Source organism: Bufo bufo, chromosome 1 (assembly GCF_905171765.1).
Source record: "Bufo bufo chromosome 1, aBufBuf1.1, whole genome shotgun sequence".
In the NCBI taxonomy this organism is placed as follows: domain Eukaryota; kingdom Metazoa; phylum Chordata; class Amphibia; order Anura; family Bufonidae; genus Bufo; species Bufo bufo.
In genome coordinates this window covers 437,510,284-437,519,720 of record NC_053389.1, presented here as the reverse complement: position 1 = coordinate 437,519,720, position 9,437 = coordinate 437,510,284, and the positions used below count along the sequence as shown (strand labels likewise).

At 43.0% G+C, this 9,437-nt stretch overlaps 1 protein-coding gene across 1 annotated transcript in view; it reads right to left on the bottom strand.

Annotated features, from left to right (window-relative positions):
- Positions 1 to 8,204: 8,204 nt before the first annotated feature.
- REEP2 (receptor accessory protein 2) overlaps positions 8,205 to 9,437 on the bottom strand; it is a 28,034-nt gene continuing 26,801 nt past the window's right edge. The window contains exon 9 of the transcript XR_005774189.1: positions 8,205 to 9,200. The gene's annotated coding sequence lies outside the window, so the exon portion shown is untranslated. The remainder of the gene's footprint in view (positions 9,201 to 9,437) is intronic.

The following is a 9,437-nucleotide window of genomic DNA, read 5'->3' as shown; positions in this document are numbered from 1 at the left end:
TGAATGCTGCCTTCTCTTCAAACAGCTGATCGTCAGGGGTGCCGGGGGTCGGACCCCGCCGATGTGATATTGATGACCTATCTTGAGGATAGGTTATCAATAGTAAAAGCCCAGACAACCCCTTTAACAATAGGACTGAAGGGATTAGGGTTAGGTTGAGAATTTGGCATGGGAGGGACGTTTCAATTTTTTCCTCAGCCCAAGCTGAACTCTTGCACCAGTGCCCATGAGCCTTTAGCTATGCCCCTGCTATATATATATATATATATATATATATATATATATACACTGCTTTAAAAAAATAAACACTTAAACAACACAATGTAACTCCAAGTCAATCACACTTCTGTGAAATCAAACTGTCCACATAGGAAGCAACACTGAGTGACAATCAATTTCACATGCTGTTGTGCAAATGGGATAGACAACAGGTGGAAATTATAGGCAACTAGCAAGACACCCCCAATAAAGGAGTGGTTCTGCAGGTGGTAACCACAGACCACTTCTCAGTTCCTATGCTTCCTGGCTGATGTTTTGGTCACTTTTGAATGCTGGCGGTGCTTTCACTCTAGAGGTAGCATGAGACGGAGTCTACAACCCACACAAGTAGCTCAGGTAGTGCAGCTTATCCAGGATGGCACATCAATGCGAGCTGTAGCAAGAAGGTTTGCTGTGTCTGTCAGCGTAGTGTCCAGAGCATGGAGGCGCTACCAGGAGACAGGCCAGTACATCAGGAGACGTGGAGGAGGCCGTAGGAGGGCAATAACCCAGCAGAAGGACCGCTACCTCCGCCTTTGTGCAAGGAGGAACAGGAGGAGCACTGCCAGAGCCCTGCAAAATGACCTCCAGCAGGCCACAAATGTGCATGTGTCTGCTCAAACGGTCAGAAACAGACTCCATGAGGGTGATATGAGGGCCCGACGTCCACAGGTGGGGGGTTGGGATTACAGCCCAACACCGTGCAGGACGTTTGGCATTTGCCAGAGAACACCAAGATTGGCAGATTCGCCACTGGTGCCCTGTGCTCTTCACAGATAAAAGCAGGTTCACACTGAGCACATGTGACAGACGTGACAGAGTCTGGAGACACCGTGGAGAACGTTCTGCTGCCTGCAACATCCTCCAGCATGACCGGTTTGGCATTGGGTCAGTAATGGTGTGGGGTGGCATTTCTTTGGAGGGCCGCACAGCCCTCCATGTGCTCGCCAGAGGTAGCCTGACTGCCAATAGGTACCGAGATCCTCAGACCCCTTGTGAGACCATATGCTGGTGCGGTTGGCCCTGGGTTCCTCCTAATGCAAGACAATGCTAGACCTCATGTGGCTGGAGTGTGTCAGCAGTTCCTGCAAGACGAAGGCATTGATGCTATGGACTGGCCCGCCCGTTCCCCAGACCTGAATCGAATTGAGCACATCTGGGACATCATGTCTTGCTCTATCCACCAACGTCACGTTGCACCACAGACTGTCCAGGAGTTGGCAGATGCTTTAGTCCAGGTCTGGGAGGAGATCCCTCAGGAGACCGTCCGCTACCTCATCAGGAGCATGCACAGGCGTTGTAGGCAGGTCATACAGGCACGTGGAGGCCACACACACTACTGAGCCTGGGCCACACACACTACTGACTTGTTTTAAGGACATTACATCAAAGTTGGATCAGCCTGTAGTGTGTTTTTCCACTTTAATTTTGAGTGTGACTCCAAATCCAGACCTCCGTGGGTTAAAAAATTCGATTTCCATTTTTTTTTATTTTTGTGTGATTTTGTTGTCAGCACATTCAACTATGTAAAGAACAAAGTATTTCAGAAGAATATTTAATTAATTCAGATCTAGGATGTGTTATTTTTGTGTTTCCTTTATTTTTTTGAGCAGTGTATATAGCCCACATTTACTAATGTCAGTGCACCTAGACATCGTCATAAACTTCACCAAAATTTGGCACATTTTTTGTAGAAAAATCTACCTGTGCATAACTCATCTAGGGGGTATGATTTAATGGAAACGAGTGTGTCTTACCAGGACATTTTGAGGCAAAACTGAAGCACAATTCTGGCATAAAATTCTATTGAAGCCAACCAATAGTTGGTATAGATTCAAAGAAAGGTGTCTATCCCTGCACCACATTTATCATCTAGCCTGAGCTCCTGTGATAAATCAGGTGTAGGTCTAGACAGCCGGTCTAAGTTTACACCATGTACAGAATTAGTGAATCTGCTCCAATGTATCAGTTTTGACTTGAGTGTTCTTTTAAAAGGGTTGGCCAGTTTCTTGTATTGATGACCAATATCAGATCAGGTCCAGTACCCCAACGATCAGCTTTCTGTGTGCTGCCTTCTCTTTATAGTTTATCTGCTTGCTGTCGACATCACAGCTAGAGCAGTTGTAAATCTTATTCACTTACGTGGGAAGCAGCAGACGGAGTGTAACTGCTCCTTCCCATTGAAGTGAATGGGGATGGCGGAGTTGTAATGCTGCAATATCAATGGCAAGCAGGTAAACAGTGAAGAAAATGCAGCGCTCACAGGAGAGTTGCGTTCTCTTCAAACAGCTGATTGGTGAGGGTGTGGGATTCAGACTCCGCTGATCTGAGGATAGGTCATCAATATAGCAAACCAGACACCCCCTTTAACTCTTTAAACCAGAGAAATTATTCAGTGCTAAAAATACAGCAGAAGATTAATACTAGAGGAAGATTTACTAATCCTATATATGGTGTAACTTGCACCAGATTTAACACAGGTCTGGTGCAGTTATAGACACTTTTCTCTGACTTTATACCAACTATTGGTTGGCTTACTTTCCAACTGATTTTTACATCAGAATTGTGGCCATATTAGGCCATGACCAGGGGCTGACTTAGACTTGAGTTATAACTTACGCCAGTTTAAGTTATCGTAAATCCATCAGGCTTTCTCATTACTCAAAAGTCACAAATTATTGCAAAATATGGCGTGCGCCAAAATTGCAACTTTTTATCGCCACATTAGTGTTTGAAATGGCTTCATAAATGCCCCAAATTCTCTTTTTTTCATCCCTCAGACCATTTATTCCAGGGGTGAGGATCTTTTGGAGGACATATTGGGGAAGATTTACTAATCTTAATATTTAGACAGTGTATACTCTGGCCATACACATATGAAAGCTGTTGGCAGAATATGCTATTACTCCAGTTCCCCTCAAACACAATCAGCATTGTGCTGTCTTACAGCGCAACATGAAGGTATGTTTGTGACCGGATCCTATGTGTTATATGGATTTATGCCTCGATATCACAATGTGCACGTATACACCTGAGACATAATGAGTTGCCATTGGAATATATAATTGGCCACGACCGTGAATGTGGGAGTGGCTAAGGGTTTTTAAACAGGATCTTTTGTATTACACTTGGTGTTTGATAAAGGCTATGTGTTAGCCGAAACGTAACTACCTTTTGCACGTTGATTCACTTTAGCGGCTCCCAATAAAGGTATTTTTTTGTACCGGACATGCTGCCTCCATCATTGTTTATTGGACTGTATATTCAGGAGCCCTGATGGATCTTGGACTCCAGGCAGGCTGATGCATCCCGGATGATCATAAGTTCTGGTGAGTGCGACTCCACAACACTACTTTTGTATCCTCTGTGGTGGCCATCATTAGATGCCATTTTTGGTCCTCCTTCTCCAGTTGTCTTTGATTAAGATATGGAGCACGGGGCTTAGGAGATGAAATGCATGCCACAACATTTGAACTCAGGAGGGTATGTATGGTTGCTGGCCAGGCACATGAGTATCTGATTCTCATAGCGTTAATTACCACTCATTATAAACCCAGCCAGTGGCAGAGAGGAGGGCTTGGGCGGCACCCTGGGCATCAGCCCACCGGGAAATTTGCCTGTAAATTCTATGGCCAATCCGCCCTTGGTAGATGGTCAGCCGATCTCACATTTTAGACAGTCTAATCTAACTTAATACAACCTATTAGCTGGCTTATGGCCATGAATATATGAAAGTTAGTATTGTACAATAATCAGATAATATCGTGAAAAAGAGATTAAACAAGGGTCAGGTAGTATTAGGCTGAGTTCACACTTATTACTATAACTACAGTTATTTCCATCAGTTATTGTGAGCCAAAACTAGTAGTGAAGCCTACACAGAGATAAGGTATAATCAAAAGATTTGCACCTATTCTGTGTTAGTGACCCGTCCTGGTTTTGGCTCTTAATAACTGATGTAACAATATAACAAAACAATAACAAACACAGGTGCACTCTAGAACATGTCTAAGCCCGGGCACCACGCCAAGGTTTCTCAAGTAGCCCGGGACCTAACACTCTCCTACCTGAGCCGTATGGGCGATACCAGGAGCCAGTGGGCAAATTACAGGAGCATAAGGCCGACTCACAAACAGCTCACCAGTCACCTCCAGCATGTAGCCATGCTTGCAATGGGAGGAGGGAGGAGTCTGCGGGTCCCACTCAAGACTGGCTGATATGTCCCACTGGCTCCTGGTATCGCCCATACGGCTCAGGTAGGAGAGTGTTAGGTCCCGGGCTACTTGAGAAACCTTGGCGTGGTGCCCGGGCTTAGACATGTTCTACACCGTAGAACATGTTTACTAATCTCTCAATTTTAAAATCAGTTTGAGGGTTTAGTGAGACTACAGAGTGCACCTGTGTTTGTTATTGTTTTGTTATATTGTTACCCCACTGGCTCTCTGGTCACAATAACTGATGGAAACAACTGACGAAATAACTGAAGTGTGAACTTAGCCTTATTGGAATTAGTAACGTGTACCATATATGCATAAAGTGGTAGAGATGGGAAGAACATTGAGTAATGGGAATGTGCTCAGTATCACTGGCGGAATACAAGAGGGCTGTCCATCCATGGCCATGCGTTCAGCATTCATACAGGGACATAACACTTACTAGCTCAGTAACATATAGCATGTAGTAAAAAAACAACACAGGACTACAATGTAACAGTTCATTGTTTTATTGGTTACATTCTTCGGTTTTGCTTCACTTCTCATTGCTTGTAATGCATTCAATATGCACACGTTCCTTTATTAGTTTATTATACAAAGGAATTATTGAAATCACAAAGGAAGAAAGTATAATTTTCACAGTAACATCAGTGCGTCAAAAGAGCTCTGTGTTCATATCACTTCAGTGACTGCAGTTATAGTGATATCAGTGTCACCATATTATAATACACCATTATATTCCACCCAGCAGAACCATCTCTTCATACATGCATCAATAATACGTGAAATACTGTAATGTCTTCAGTAATGCTGAAGTTGTGTAACATAAGAAAAACCCAACAAATTCCATGTGATACATTTGGGAGTCACTGAATGGCTGGGGGGATAGGCCCAATAATACAACCTAGTCTTGGCACAACAGTCAAAATAACAAAAGTTGCTGGGAAAATAACAAGTTTTAATATAGATGGGTTCTTGTGACTTCCTGATTTGTATAGTAGCCTATTGTTAGATGTTATGTTTAATTTGTCTAGTCACATAATGTACTGCAATAGATTACTGTATCTCATTCCACGCCCATCCATTTCTGCAACTCTTAAAGGGGATCTGTCACCAGTGACCTCCCTATCCAACGGTTTGCATAGACACATGGTTGGTTCACCTGATTTAAAGGCTGTTTTTCTTTTGTTGATCTGAGGCTTAGTTTCCGAGTTACAATACTTTTTCTTAATTTGCAAATTAGGTCTTTGGGGCAATGAGGGTGTCACCTTTGCTCTTATTGTACTTAAGTCCAACTCCTTTCTGTGGCCAGTCCCTCTCTGGCTGTTTTAATTGATGGTCAGGCAGTGGTCTCCGCGTTGGCTCCTGTGTCTCCATCTTCTGGTCTGGGGTTTGCTTTCTTCCTCCCCGTCATTGGAATGGTCACGTGACCCTCTTTAGCCAACTGCAAGAGACACGTCACTGCTGAAGCCAGAGGTTGGCTGAAGAGGATAAAGATAATGCCCATGCCAGGGAGTAAAAAAAACAAAAACCCCAGACGTAAGAAGGAGACCCAGGAACCAGCATGAAGGACTGGGGCAGTGGGGAGCAGGTAAGTACAACCCTGTCAGCACAGGAGTCAGGCTGCGGGCAAGTCTTAGAAACAATGTATTCTTGGACAGCCCTTTTAAACTCTTTGTCATTCTCAATCACCATTATCAGTCTTGTTCTTGCATAGATGCTTTATCATATGATATCTATAGGGGCTGGTCTTAAGCAATGGTAGATAAAATATTATTAGCTGTTCAAGGTCCATTTAGAACGCTGATATTAAAGGGTAGTGATTGGGAAAGAGCCTTTATATGAACATTAGTTCAGATCATTGTCTGCTTATTTGCTGCATTTACATGTACATGCAGAAAGCATTGCTGCTTTGTTACTATGATTGTTTCATTGCTTCTCTGCAGCACTTCCCTGTTTAAACAGGGTGATGTGCTGCCGATAAATGAGGATTGTTTATGCAACTTGAATGGGCACCAACTTTTCACACAACTTTGCATAAGTCAAAAGTACAATCTACTGTAAAAAGCTTTGTAATATATCTTATCAGAGAAAAATGCCTTGTTCTAGAAATTAGCTATCTCTCCACCTCCCCTTTCTAAAATGACTTTGCCTCTGAAAAATATGAGAAATCCATCTTGGTGAGACCAGGAGGGCTGTCTGCTCACTGAAGGAACATATTATATCATCCCATACAAGTCTGTGGAGAGGGAGGAGTGTGCAGGAAAGAAACACACACATGCAGAGAGACTGCACAGCTAAAATCTCAGTCCAAGTGCTATATTCACATCAGTACAGGTCAGTACTTGTCTGTAATGCCCTCCACAATCCTGGGACTGCTTCTGAGTAAGTAAGAGAAAGTTAGGATGCAGATTCTCCTATACTTTTTGTGTACAGTAGATAGGAGCTAGTCTTTACTCACATGATCTGGGAGAACTGCAAACTAGAGATCCAGCATACAGATATCAAAACTGCTAAAAATGCCAGATACAAAAGTCATATAATAGAAATAGTGTTATTCTTAATGTAAACATACTGTACTATTGATTAATGAAAAGTTTGTTGGATCACCCGACAAACAAGTGTTCGGTGGCACATTTACACAGGGCAGTCATTGGGAACAAGCATTCATATGAATGTTCATTATTGATAACAATGCCATGTAAATGGGCCTTAAAGGGGGTTTCCAGGACCTTTATATTTAAGGCCTATCCTTAGAATAGGTTATGAATAGAATATCTTATCTTGGGATCCGAATCTCCCTACAGCTCGCTGATCAGCTGTTCTACAGTAGCTCTGATGCCTGAAATAAGCACTAGAGCTACACAACTCAATCCACTGTGTAGTGCAGGGGTGGCCAACCCGTGGCTCTTGAGCCACATGCGGCTCTTTGCTTCTTCAAGTGCGGCTATAGCTGTGGAGCTGGGAAGCACTCAGGCCAGCTCACTCTCCACCCCATGCTCAGATCTCTTTTCCTGATCGGGCACTGTTGCTACTTTGCAGCTCCAGCTCACTCTCCACTACGTCCTGATGCACACAGTGTGAAAACGTAGTACATGGAGACACCCACTATGACCTGACGTTGTGCTCTTCAGGTCACAGTGGAGAGCGTGTCAGACTTTCAGGGTAGCAGGTGCCCGAGCAGGAGCCCAGTGTCTGATCAGGAGAGGGAAGAGATTTTTTTAAATTATAGAACTGAGCGGGGGTCTGATCTAAGAATGGGAGGTTCTGATCTGAGCATGAGGTGGGTCATGATCAGGGCAATAGGGGTCTAATCTGAGCATGAGGGGGTCCTGATCTGAGTAATGAGGGTCCAGATTTGAGCATAGGGGCAGATCTGAGCATGGGGGGCAGATCTGAGCATGGGGGTCTTGTTTGAGCATGGGGGTTCAGATCTGAGAAGGGGGAGATCTGAGCATGAAGAGGAAGATCTGACACTGGGAGTCTGATTTGTGTTGTCTGATCTGAGCATTGGGGGTCTTATTTTGGGGGTCTGATTTGGAGGTCTGATGAGGTTTGGGGATCTTATTTTAGGTCAGATGAGGATTGGGGATCTGATTTAGGAGTCTGATCTGAGGTCTGATGAAAAATATATATATTTTTTTTTTCTAATGAAAAATAATTTTTTTTTTATCAGACTTCAGATGAAAAATATTTTTTTCTCTTATTTTTCTTTTTTAAAACCTAGGTGCATCTTGTAGGGCAAAAAATACGGTGACTCGTGTAAATATATAGCTTGAGGCTCCTTGTAGTCATATGTTTTTTTTGGCTCTGTGTCTGTAAGATTGGCCACCCCTGGTGTAGTGGAAGGAGATGGTTACTGCAACATTGCTCCCACCAAAGTAAATGGGAGCAGCGCCTCAGTAACCAGCTCCATCCACCACAGCTGTGTAGTTCCCGTGCTTATTTCTGGCATCAGAGCTACTTACAAACAGCTGATAATCAGGGGTACAATGCATGACATCTCATTTCTTTAAGGCCCGCTCTTCCCGGTTAATACATTGGTTGATGACTTAGCCTTTAATGTACGCACATATGGTACTAGTCCCATCGCATTACCATTGTGTTGACATTATTTACTTTGACTTGTTCTGCCAAACACAGTAGTCAGCTTAGCATTACTGGTAGTTGGGAAGAAAGCTTTAGTCTAATGGGAGACTTCGGTGGCAGAGGCATATCATATCAAGTATTGAGCAGATTTTTAAGTAATCTGAACACTGTCTTTTGAGGGGAAACAACAGCGGTAAGGTTTATTATTCATTATTTCTACTTTTAAAGGGAACACTATTGGGTTAGTAGTAGTAGAATGTATAAGTTCACTGCGGTGCTTACTACCCCTCACTGTATATTTGCAAATCCTGAGCCCACAATATAGTTTGTGGTCATTGTTGCCTAGTTTTTTGAGTGACTATCCACATGCCACCCCATACAGAGAAAGTGCATGCATTACATCCTTTGCTTCAAGGTTATTAGAATAGTGGTTGTAGAAAGAGAAATCGGCTGCATCATTGCTAGATGTGCAGTCTAGTTCAGATATTCAGTGTGTATAATCACATATGTAGATAATGATTGCATAATACATATAGAATTGTTAAAAGGTCTTCATATCTACGTACAAAATGTGAAAAACAATTAGCGTCAGGAAGACACAAAGTCATCTACCTTTCTTTCGCCCTGCCCCATCAAAACCTGCAAAGCAAATTATAATATGAATTAAATATGGAAGCTATCTTCCTTGCGGACATGGGAAAGGAAGAGCTGTTCTGCTAAATAATAAGTGTTACAGTTTATCTACAGCAGTTACATTATGTGTGGAATAGGGAATCTGAGCAATTCCTCAATAATTATTAACAATGAGAAATTTCCCTTTAAGAATTACAAAAACATTGGAATGGGGCTGAGTTGCAATACCCGGCAGAGCCTAAG